Below are 13,049 nucleotides of genomic sequence, written 5' to 3' on the forward strand. Positions count from 1 at the left end.
CACTTCATTAGGAAACAGCGCAAAGATTAACAATATATCCCTTAATCTCTTTTACATATATTCTCCGTCCCTCTGTTTTCCACGAGACTCAGAGAAAAGGCAGCAAAAGAGAACAGTAATTATATATATATATATATATATATATATATATATATATATATATATATATATATATATATATATATATATATATATATATATATATATATAGAAACAAACAGACACAGAACAGCGAACATTCGACGGGCCGAGCAATACGCGCGACCGCACGGAATCGTCGACGCACGGCCGGGTGCCCGGGGTGCGAATGACGGATCGATTAATGAGGCCGAAAGCAATCGGTCTGCTATACGCCCACATCGTGCGTGCGTAAGTGCGCGCCGCTAATAAGCGTACACGCTACGCAGTAGAGCACCGAACTTGTGCGCAGAGCAGAAGCCACCGCCTGCATGCAGTCGTTCGCAGCGCACATCCTTCCTCTTCGGTGCATGGGCGCTGCTCGGCCGGGTTTGATCACCCCTGCAGCGGCCCGCCGACGACTGAGCGAACGTTCAAGGCGGCGGTCAGGAGAAATTGAGGCGACCGGAACAGCAGTCTGCGGCGGAGGCACCCCCGTTCGCATATCCATAATTGTGCCCCGTGCGCTTTTAGATATGCGCCCCACGCTCGCGCGCGCGCTTTCCTACCGCGTATAAGCCAAGCCGACAACGCCCTCCTATCGGGCTCCCTTCCTTCCTATTTAAGCATGCGCGCGCGTACGTATACGGGAGTCCGGGCGAGGAAGTTATACATGACCGCCAGGCAAGCAGGCAGGCAGACAGCGCGAACAGTTTGTGCACAGCGGAGGAGTCGGATTATACACTAGGACGAGAGTGTATACAGTATGTACATCACCGATATTTCAAGGCGCGCAGGGAGCGTAAGCAGATGCGTGAGCACCCATCTTCTAGAGAGGAGGGCCGTTGAAGTGCGGCAGCCGCGTACGGGGGCAGGGAGCTATCGGCATAAGAACTGGCAACCGAGGTATATAGTTGGTGGACGGCTTCATTTATTAAATAGTACAACCGCTATAAGAATTAGACCCGAAGAATTAGGACACATCTATCGTGGTTTAGTTAACAAGCGCGAGCTGTGAGGAGTCGATATCGAAAGTTTTGGAAGGAACACGCAGTGGGTTAGCACATTCAAGGCATCCGAACAAGAAATTACGAGCCTGCGTTCTCCGCCTGTACGAACAACAACAGAGAGAGAGAGAGAGAGAGAGAGAGAGAGAGAGAGAGAGAGAGAGAGAGAGAGACTACAGTGCTGCCAGTGTATCCGTTTCTGCTTTTCGTGCATGTTGTCTTTTGGACGTTACGTTAAATAATATGAATCTGTCGCCCGCGCAATATCGAGTGGATGATGCCGACGTTTGAACTGATCCTGACTACGGACTATGCATCCGATGCAACGCCAGGCATACAATGCCGACAATGATGCGATGAATTCAAGAATACAGGTGGAGGGCTTGTTACGACGCGTTCAGCGTACGTAAGTGTGTCGTAAGAGAGAGCAAGACGGGGTCAGAGAAGGCACAATACGCCACAGACGAGCATCCCGTAAACACGCTGTGAGACGACGCTTTCCTGCGGTGGCGAAAGCTCTGCGGCGTTCTAACCAGCCTCAGTTAATAAGTATGCAGCACAACAACGGATCTGAATGAGTATCTTGCGGAACTCCTAGCGTGCTACTCGAGATAGGAAAAATGAGACATGACATAAGCACTGAGCACGTAACACTGAGACCAGTGTCTCAAAGAACGAAGCGCCTTCGTACAGAGTGGCATGACCAACCGCCCTATAGTGTAGCGTTACTACATGCTGCACGGTCCAAGTACATCTTTCAGGTGCCGCACTTGCTGGTACTAGTAGAAGTGCTGTCGATGCAGTATATACAGACACAGGCAAGGTTCAAATGTCTACAGTACGCGGGACAAAGGGAGAAGTATTTAAATGAGTCTAGACGCGCTGCCGTTGGAATTTTTCAGGGAAACCGTACTCCGTAAACTTTTGACCTTTTCTGTACAGATGAAGAAGAGCCAGCGCAATCTTCAGCGGAATCTTCAGCTCTACCTTTCCATACATAGCGCAGAGATAAATTTGCTCATGCTCGAGTAATGTGCGTTCCTTTGAACAATGGACTTACCTGTACATTCAGTGCGATAACCTTGAGGAGTGCAGAGCAAGCAGTAATGCCTGTCGACTGAAGTCACGTGTGCACGTTACGCGAGCTTAATCTAAGTTTGCGGCTGGCTTCCCAAGGCCCACAGCGAACGCCACAAGCGAAAAACGAATTCGTGTTCATGCATGAGAGCTTCACGCGGGTATAGGCCAGCTGGCAACTTCGGAAGCGTCGACAACAACAAACAGATAAGTGCGGGTAACGCAGGCTTTTCGTAATGATTCCGTAAGTACAAAAATAAGGCTACCCATCTGCGGAAGAGCAAATACGTTCAAGGTAAAAAAAAAAATAAAGTAATGATAATTCCGGTGGTATATTAGCACGAAAACGACACGAATTCAATAAAATGTGGAGCACGCCCACTTAACCGTTGTTCACAACCTCGCGAAAAACTGCGATATTGCCATCTCGAGCACACAAGATGTCGTGAGGTTTCAGATGTTAAAGCGTTAATGGCAATTTGAGCACTATGGAACCCCCCCCCCCCCTTTTTTTTTCTTTAAAGAAAATATTGCTTCTATCCGTGTAACAATTGCACAGGGATCAGAGCTTTGTCAAGCTGCTAATTCATTTTTTTCTTTCTTAATCTACTTCCATACATGTTTATGAAAAAAATATAAACAGCAAACCTTCAAAGCAGGAAAGCGCGCTCAGAAGCTAAGCTCGTTACATTATGTAGTTTGTTGCCGTTAATTTGCCTATGATTGTAAAATCATAAAAAAATCGGGGAGTGGTGGCGGGAGAAGGAAATGGTTCGATTCCACTTAGTACGGTGATTTCATGACTCGCTCTATAACCACATTGTACCTAGAAAAAAAAAAATTTCGCCCTACAAAGCAGGAACACCGCATTTAAACATGCAAGTTACACTTACAGAGAGAACTCTCTAACCAGTCGCTCGTTTCCGAGTTAGCGAGTGAAGTCACGGAAAACGACCGCGTTCGCTACACCGGATGAGATGACTCAGGGGCGAGCAGACCGCGTGCGCATATTCCCACGCCTTAAAGTCTGCGCCCCATAAGGCACAGCTTCTACGGATCAAGCACACAGAAACAATGCATCGCAGTGCTATAGAAAGGGCAAAGGGAACAGAGAGGATCTGACTGAATTATACACTGGGCAGCATACCGGCCTTCGAGTACACAGACGGAAGTCGGATGTTTTAAAGGGGAGCCCAGACGCAGTTTTTTTGTTTTTTTTTTTGCAATTTTGGGATTGTTAAACTTTTCTACATCTCTCAGTGTCATTGTCAAATTAATCGAATGAACCTGTGCGCAGAAAAACACAAAGAAAGACAACGAGGACATATATACGCTCAGAACACTTTCACAAAATTTCAAGGGACACTGAAGAGAAACATAACTTGAGCGCTGTATTTGTATACTGCCTTTCTACAATATCAATATAAACCCCTGTTACCGTGAAAAAGCTTGCCGAGAAAGAAAAGATGCCAAGAAGATAGACTGGTAGCGACGCCAGAGATATTGCGCGTATGCTCGGGCCTAGTATCTTGTTTTTTGTTCGGGAAAGGTTAGACTGCGTCGTATTCTAAGAGAGGAAAAGGCTGAACTTACCAAGTTTCGCGAGCCTTTACCGGGCCACAACGGCCTAAATACGAAAGAAAATACAAATAGCTTGAAACCCGCGAAGCCCCACTGACGTACAGGCGCTGGAACTACGGCCCGCGATATCCGGAAAAAAGGGAACTGACCATTTTCTCTTCTAGTAATCGACACCTTACCGCGAAATTAACCAAGACAACTAGGGTTTTGAAAGAATACTTTGTCGGCATAAGCTGATTTATACTGTCGTTCCCTAGTATCCCTTCAACCAAATCGCAAGCACAAGATTCGTGTCATGTGCGGCCGGAACAACGCCAATGTGTCTTGTTAAGAACGGCCAGCTGAAGTGCAAGTTTTGCCAGCCAGTTGCGACAGCGGCGGCAACTTTCCTGGAACGCCACCGCAAACCTCTAGCCACGGCGTCACTAAGTCGACTGTGTGTGAAGAACAATACGCGCGTCCTCAACTCTTCGTCGCTGGAGCCAAGATGAGTGCGACGAAGCAGGCTTTGTGCCTGAACCCGCCACCGCCAACCTGGTCAGCTGTGAACGACGCAGTCCCCGAGGGAACGTAGTTCGAGACCCCTTCCCACGCGCCGTCCAAGACGCAAGACAATGGGCACCAGGCCACGCTGCGGGGGTCAGCTCGGGGAATAAAAGGCACCTTTCCCGACACAAGCCCCGAGTTCTACGAAGTCCGTTTGGCCTCGGTTGGGGACCGTGAACCTCGCGCAAGGACGTGTGTGTGTGTAAGCCGTCCCGCAGAGAGGCGACTCGTTTGCGATGACTGGTCGGCCGTTTCCCTTACTTTGGGATCGAGGGAGGATCGAGTGTTTATAAACCGCTGTTGTGCGGCGGCTCAGTGCTCTTTCTCTCGCAGTCATGCTAGACTGATGAACTGCAACATCCTTATGTAGATACTGTGAATAAACCCATATTCTTCGTTCTCGATGAGAAGCAGTTCTTCCCTTCAACAACGTCCTCAGCGTGGATAAGTTGGACGACGGCATGGGCCAGCTACCTCCTAATTCATGCCCGACTCCAATCTTGACAACTGAGTACGAGCGATGGGATTGAGCCCCCAATCCTAACAGTCTTCATAGGTGGCGTTACTGTACAGCGGTAAGAAACATAGTAGAACAAAGGATGGGGACGCCTCAGTGCGGTGCCTGCATCTTGACAAGGCATACGTCTTTGTCTCGATTGTACAGTGAAGAGGCATACTATTACGGTAAGCTAGATTGATAAGTTACACTTTGCGATAGCAAAAAAAGGTCAGCGTTGCCGCTAGTGCGGAGGCTTGATAATTCAGAAAAGGAGTCGAAAGGAAAGACGGCTGCCAGCGTCAACTTCATTACATTACCATTATCTCCTTGCTGCAAATGCTCGTGCAAGTAATTGTTAACAGACAAACAAGGAGTGCTTTGATATGTAAAGAAATCAGGGGCTCAACCTAGAAATTAGAAAATTTTAGCGCACATAAGCGTACGAAATGCGCGCAAGTAAAACGAAATACGTGACGTTACATAAACGACCTGCTGCAGCGGCAGACTTGACGGCAGTTCGAAGCAAAATTCAAAGAATAAGAAACGAAAAGAAAAATCGCTTTCATTTCCCGCTATGCAATCAGACGCCGCCAATACACGAGAACAGAGTTTTGAAAACAAGACCTTGTCGTTATAAACCGGTTCATTTCCTGTTTAGGGGGTTTTAACAAAAGTTATATTCTCGGAACGGTGGTACCGGTTTGAGACGCCGGCTGATTACTTATTCTCTCGTAGTTCCTGCATACAAGTCCACATTTTGTAAGCCCGCCCTCAATTAAGGCTCTATGTAGCACAACCTGGCAAAGCGAAACGCTGCCACAGATCCTGAAGGGCCAGCACAGCGTGACGTCAAACGTGTCTGTACAGCAAGCAAGTCGAAAGAGCACGCTAGCGGAATGAACTGACAGGAGAAGTTCGTTAAGAAACTAGAGAAGTAATATACCGCGCAGCCCCTTCATGCATGATGGTACCGGTGTCCGGCTCTGCGTCGTATATCTCCTTCTGCGAAGAAAAGCGTCAACACATTCTAATTCAGGGCCAGTTCTAAAAGGGGGAAAAAAATTACGAAGATTCCGAACAGCCCGATGCGACAAGTTTGCATCTGAATGCCACCGTTCTGAGAAACCAAGGATCGCCGCCGAGCAATGTGCCGCACTGGCAATAAGAAACAGTTCCCGCGGTCTCTGAATTGGCCGAATTAACATATGTTGCGCGGGAGTTGCATCAAAACTACGTGTCACGTATAGCACAGTAAAAAAAAAAAAAAAAGGAAGAACATGTCGGGAGTGGACGGCAGTGGCAACATATAGACGATATGGTTTCGGCTGTACCAGGCCCCTCCCCCACCTACCCTCCCCCAACACCTTGCCCCTCACTCCAAGGAGATGTTACGTGTTAGCCGTAATATTACAAATGCTAGTCGCATGTTGTGAAACAGAACTGGCATCTTCGTGGTGGAGTTCTGTCCTCTATTGCCGCAGTCTTGGTAGTCGTGTCTCGGACGAAGTTTGACGACGACGACGACGAGGCAGAACAACGATTAGCAGCACGGGAAAGTCAGGGTAGAAGTGCACTCGTAACAGCATAAATCGTAATTAGCTGTTTACGCTTATTCAAATCTACGCAACCTCCTACACGGCAAGGTGAATAACGCATCGAAAGCGAACCAAAACATCAGAACACAGAGAACGTACAACAATGAAAAAAAAAAAAACACGGGGAAAAAAAAGGAAGCCGCGCCACTCGATCTATTCGAATGCGGATCAAGCACGCGCGCTTTCGAGACAAACAGCTCCATTTATATACAAGCGTAGCAGAACTGCGCAGAGGGCGCGCGTAATATGTTGACAGAAAAGCGGGTCGGACCACAGGGTGGCTCTGCCCAGCGGCAGCGGCTTCACACGTTTCGCAAACAAGGACCACGCACTCACCGCGTAACACCACCACCCACTCGAGGTCGGCCGGCACGTGCGACCCCGTCCGCGTCGGGGCCGCGCACGGCGAAACCTTCGAGGAGGACGAAGACGAGGATAACGACGATGCGGGGGAGGAGGATGATGATCCCGTATCCGACAGCGGGAGGCAGGGGCCTCCCAGCACACAGTTCCCTGAGGACACCTCCGGAGCACGGGGCAGAGGAGGACTACATTGACCACAGGGACTACAGACCGTCGCGCGTTCTTCGTGGCTCGGCGCACTCGACGGCTCTGGCCGGCTAGCAGTGCGAGCGCTGGAGGCGTGCGCGGACGCGGTGGCGGCGGCGCGAGCGGCTAGCGCAACGAGCGCGCGGCGAGCAGCGTCGCTGCTCCAACGTTGCCTCCGTGATTGACGGCGCCAGTAAGCGATCGCGGAGCCTATTCTGTGAGACTTCGGCGCCGCTGCCGTACGAGGCGTGCACGGAGTCGCCGCCGCCGGCTGCGGTGCAGAGCGCAGCGCGACCTTCGCTCCGACTAGCTTTGACAGCGTCGCAGCAGACGCGCAGTGCGCGTTTAGAATTCCCAATCAGCGGCGCGCGCAAGTGCGCGACGCCGACGCCCTGCCGCCTTCCTTTTGTTTGTTTTGAAAGTTGGTGACGAGGAACGGAATGCAAAATGACAGTTTGGGGAGAGCAGGTATGCCGCTGAGAAACGGAAGGGAGGAGTGGGAGAGCGGTGTCCCGTGGGCCCCGAGGGAAATAGTGCGACGGAACGGATGCAAATGCGCATGCGGTTTGAGCGCGCACACGTGTGTTCAAAACGAAGTAGGTGCGGATGCACCCAAAGAAAAGATTAAATAAATGGGGAAAAAAATAGGAAAAGAAAGATCTATGGATCGACGCTGCTTCGTGTTAGGAGTCCTCGATCAAAAGTACAGCAAACATGGCCCTGGGCTGCAAGGAGGAACGTTTTTTTTTTTAAGAAATGGCACTACCCTGCTTATACCTCATGCGCATGCAAGGACGCTGACTGGCAGTTCTATGGCTGGCATATGTCCTTTGCTCTGGGACTGTATTACAATAAAATTTATTCTTTCTATCTTACACTGAGTAAGTGTATACATATCTGACACTGAGTAAGCAGGGCGCAGCATACAGACAACGCAATCGCTTTCCCCGATCACAGGACACGTGCGAAGCTCCCTGGATAGCGTTGGCTATATTTTAGTGGAATAAAAGTGGAAGGGATTTTATTTGCGCTGCAGTGGTCATGACCGACGATAACGATATCGACAGCAGCTTCGCTTACATAAACTCCACGGGCGCGGGTCGAGTCGCAAGACGAGCTGCTCAGCTATAGACCTGACAGCGTTTACATCTTATCAAGCGGCTTGGGCGACGTAAACCACCCGTTTTTGGGCGCGCTGACCGAACTCGCCCCGAAGCCCGCTCGGCCCGACAAGATGACTCGACTCGACCTCGTTGTTTTCATGGAAACGTACAGCTAGTGTGGCAGCAACAACCAGGATCGCATTTTGCAGCACTTTTCCTTGGACTAATATTTTTGTCCATCGCGACAATATAGCTACTCATCCCGACCATAATAAGAGCGAGTTGGCGGCATGCGAGTCGATGACGAAAGGAATCGTTACAATAGCTGGTGTGTAAAAAATATGAAGCGATAGGAACTGTTTTATACGGGAATAAGTGTGTTCCATAACTGTACTTGCCGGAAGTTTTTGTACTCACCGATGGAGGAAATATACTCGACTGCGACTTATTGACAACCCTAAAAAATTGAGATACGAGGGCGAAACAGAAAGTCCTTGCCCCTATTTTTTAAGCCATATTACAGCTGTAAATGCGAAGTCAACATATTCGTTCCCAGCGGTGGACCTTTTCTGGACCGGCCCGGCCTAATCTTCCGGTAGCTCCGCGGCACGGCGCTGCTGTCAGTTGTTGAAGATGGCCGTTGTGCTTCACACGTCCACGGCGTACGAGCAACGAAGTGTGATCAGTTCTCTACGGAGCAAGGGCCGAACGCCCATCGAAATCTACAGGGAAATGCAGCCCACGTAAGGGGAAAGCTGTCTCGCTTTGAAAAAGTGTGAGGTGGTGGTGTTGCAAGTTCGCGAAACGGCCGTGAAAACCTGCACGACAATGAGCGTTCGGGGAGGCCGCGTGCGTCGCTGACTGACCACAGTGGCATCGCAAATTTAGTGCTGCGATGGGACAAATGGTCTGAACCGGTGCGGGGACTATGAAAAAAAAATATAGTGCATGCTACGTAGAATAGTACGCCACATTTGTAATTACCTTTATGTACCTCATTCTGGCTAATAAAATATAGGGGGCAATGACTTTCTGATTCACAGCTCGTACATTATGCGACATGCAATTACGGCCGCGCCATGGCGCCATAGAAATTTGTGCCGCCGTGCGCGTGGCTACAGTGCCACATCCATCGTGCGACCCTCGCAACCCATATACATACACGCTTAAAAGTGATGCATTTCCCACCTTCTGTGTAACTCGACAGCGCGAAAGCGAAGCGTGGCCTATAACGAAGGCAGAACGGTGATATTACATTTAGATTAGGACTTAAGGGAGAGTATAATTGAACGCCGAGAACCACCAACTTATACCACGCTCTCGAATAAATGAGCAGCAACCAAGGTGCATGCGCTTCACGGGTAACCGTTATCCGTTCGGATCGAGCCGCCGCACAATCCGTATACGAGAGGCGGTCGTCATCCGTCTTGGCCGCAGACACACAATTACAAACAGCAGCGGCAGAGCGAAAGTGAGAGGCTGTATTTATAGGCCAACATTGGTCCGCGCTCTCTGAAGCAGTAAGTAGCAAACACGCCGACGTCTAACTGTGCAAGGGGGGAACACAGTTCGATCAAAACTGAGCGGGCGCGGGCGAACGCGTGCTTCGGCAGACCGCATGTTTTAAAACTCTGTTTGTCATACACGAACGGGCGGCCTTTGACGGGACAGATCACAGCAGCGCATGACAAGTGGCAAAGCTTTGACTTCGTGCTTGCCATCTGGACTGCGCACTGTAACGGTTACAATGAACTGGGCAGGTTGGTACTGATTAAAAATTAAGAGCCACGAAGGCGCTGGAGATTATGAAGGCATACTTAATAAAATGGATGAAGCTAAATGAATCATATAGCCGTCTCTGTAGCCCTCACTGTTAGCGAAATAACGCTGCTGGATGTCTATGTGAGGGTTAGTGCTTGTGTATTATACTTCTTTTTCCCGCATTCTTTATACGGGCAGAGGCGAACACGGGCCGTGCAGTAACATGTCAAAAACAAATAGGGACGCCTACAAGAATAGACATTTTCGATTAAGAATCGCAGCGTTGTTTCCGCTGTTCCTGTCGTTCACCGTTTTCGGTTTTTCATGCTGCTATACGACAGGCGGGAAAAAATGCAAAAGATCTGAAGACAAGCGTACGAATGGTACAGGAAGCATCACGAAGATGCCCTTCATGTCGACAGAAGTGTAGTCACTAAAACACAAATTTGCGTGTTCTCTCTCTGTCTCTATTCCCCCCCCCCCCCCCCCCCCTTAACGGTGATAGCATGTATAGAATCTAAGATGAGCCGAGAGAACGGCCCGCCGTGCCTTAAGCTCGGTCACGCTACAAGCGTGGGCGCAAGGGCTAATATAAAGCACGTGACCCGATGGTATGTAAGGATGACGACAAGTGATGACCGGCGTCATATATCAGTACATCTATTAGAGCCTATGAGAAACGTCATCAGTGATTGCCTCCGGAGCAATTTCAAACCCCGTGATATTCCTTAACGTTCGCCGAACACTTCGACGCGTGGTACGCATGTATAGCTTTCGAATTCCGCTGCATCCAACCGCCCTTGGGAGTCGGAACCAGCAACCTCGCGCGCAGCAGGAGAATACCACGGCCGCGCAGTCAACGCAGTGGGCCGTACGTCTGGATCTGAAGTGCGGGCTCGCAATGGCGACGCAAACTGCAAGGTCGCCGCATCGCCTCACATTTATATGTATACACACACCACGCGGTGGCAAGAGGCTCGTGGGAGAGCCCTCGTTTTTTTTCTCCGGCACCTGTAAATAATTCGCACGGCCCCAAAAGGTCTCCCCGCAAGTCCGAGCCAAGGCGAGAAAGAAAAACAAATAATAAACCCAAAACGGCCCACACCAAGGCCGGTAGGCGCACCGCAAATGGCGCTAGTGAGGACGCGCAGCCATGCAAGGAAGGGGCCACCGCGAAAGACGGGGAAGTCTCCGGCTACACAGCTGTAGGGAAAAAAGAAATATGAAAGTGTAGCCGCTGCCGTCGCTTTGGTGCGGCTTCCGTGCGTTACGAGATGCCGGCTGCGGAAAGCCGAAGAAAAATAACGCCGCGGCGGAAACGCCTGTGCGCGCGACCTGGCGCCGCTACGTACATACAATATATATATAATACCGCCGCGTGTATATTTGCTGCGCACAGCTTTCGCGCCGTCCGTACCGCGAAGAGCAAGGGCACGCCCCCTGCGTTTGGCTCCATTCGATTGGCGCACTCGCGAAAAACCATTAGAATGCCACGTTACTGTTCTTCGCGTTCATTCGTGCACATACGTCTTTGCTGCTCCTGGTAGATTTACCTAATGCCTTTTGGTGGTCAGTGTAGCGAGGAATCTTTTGCGCATTAGCAATTAATTGCAGCGCCAAAGATGGAAGGGAGGGAGGGGGAGGGACTTTCTGTAATTGCCTTTAGTGGACGTACACGCGTTCAAGCAGGGCAGGCATCAGTATAGAGTACACATGGTCACAGATCGAAAGAAAAATGACGCCTGTACGCAAGCAGACCCCCCCCCCCCCCACCCCCCCCACACACACACGCTGTTTGAGCAGCCGACAACAAATAATGCCGAACTGGTGCAAGTTGCAAGAAAACTACAGCGCTCAGCACTTTCGAGTCATTCGTACATCAAATACCCTAGCGCGTGGTATATTGCTCCCGCAAACACACACACACACACAGTCGTCATTCGATTTGGTCCGCCGAACACCGCGATAGCTCGCGAGACAGCAAACATCCGGCGGTCGTGCCGTGAAACAACGAAACACGTCGACAAGAATGACAGCAGACCTCGAAACTCGCACGTTCGATCGCCCACGTTTTTCGCTGCGAGCCGGGGAAACAGGTCGAAGCTGCAGTTCTGAGCGCTCTATATAGGGGCCACAACTCTGCTCGTCGGCCTCGCGACGAGCGTCCTCCAAAATAAGCCGCAGGTGCGCGCTGACACAGCCGAACGATGGCTTTGCAGCGCGCAGCGACTCGAATTGCGTGGGAGGAGAGGCAGAACAACGTGTATATAGTACGTAGTACGTGTGCGGTGCTAAGCAATCTGCCCTGCGGTTCGCGGGGGAAGTCCCCCACGCAGCCACACCGAAACGGGCACTCAACAACGCGGGACGCTTTTCCCATTAGCGAGTAGAAGAACAACGGTAGGAGAGAAAGTGGAGGAAGAGTACCCGAATGACCGGGACTCTGGGACATGTACTGCGGGAGCAGGGGGAATTGGCGGTGGTGTTCAACGCTCATAAGCCCGATACAGGCGGCATATACAAACCGTCGCGGCAGCCAAATGAGGGCGGGCACACGCGGTTCCGGCCGACGGTAAATGCTTTCGTTCCAGCATGGCTCGGGCAAACGCCGCCGGCGAGCGCTGCGTGCCGTCGGAAGCTGCAGAGGCGCCGCTCTTTTATCGAGTCCGAACGTGACCCGCGTGCTTTACCGAACTGCGCAGTGGCCGACGACGATACCACGGCAAACGCAACACGAGCCGCACTGCGATAGCAGACGGCGATATAGAGCATTGCGCCGTTCGGCAGCGAACTCCCCCCCCCCCGTACAGAGAGAGAGAGAGAGAGAGAGAGAGAGAGAGAGAGAGAGCACGCTGCGACGGAGCGTCCTTCGGAAACTTATTTCGATAGCGTCGCGAAAGGTTGTAAATATATACCGTTTACAAGTCGACACAGTTGAGCAAAAGTCGATACGGTGTCGCGGGGCCGTAAGTTCATACCAACGACACGCCTGGTGCTCACAGCTGGCGGTCGAGAGCGGGCTATGGTGGACAGACATGAAGGCCGAGCAAAAGACGACTACACTTTGGCCGAAGGGGACGTCGAAATTGCGCCAATCAACCGCGTTAGCGGTATAGCCGAGACCGACCTATACCGCTCCTGTTAGCTACAGAGTCCAACCATGGCCCTTTCAGCGTTTATCAAGGGGAAGGAAGCGGGACGGCCCAGAACTACC

The 13,049-nt window shown here is 50.9% G+C and overlaps 1 protein-coding gene across 8 annotated transcripts in view; it reads right to left on the reverse strand.

Moving 5' to 3' along the window:
• The window catches only part of Synd (protein kinase C and casein kinase substrate in neurons protein Synd), a 119,201-nt gene that overhangs the window by 45,539 nt on the left and 60,613 nt on the right, over positions 1-13,049 (reverse strand). The window contains exon 1 of one of the 8 annotated variants that reach the window (XM_050184274.3): positions 6,759-7,047. The exons of the other annotated variants lie outside the window; for them this stretch is intronic. The gene's annotated coding sequence lies outside the window, so the exon portion shown is untranslated. Of the gene's footprint in view, positions 1-6,758; positions 7,048-13,049 lie in introns of those variants that run through there. 8 annotated transcript variants of the gene reach the window in all.

The sequence above is a fragment of the Dermacentor andersoni genome, chromosome 4, assembly GCF_023375885.2.
Source record: "Dermacentor andersoni chromosome 4, qqDerAnde1_hic_scaffold, whole genome shotgun sequence".
Taxonomy (NCBI): domain Eukaryota; kingdom Metazoa; phylum Arthropoda; class Arachnida; order Ixodida; family Ixodidae; genus Dermacentor; species Dermacentor andersoni.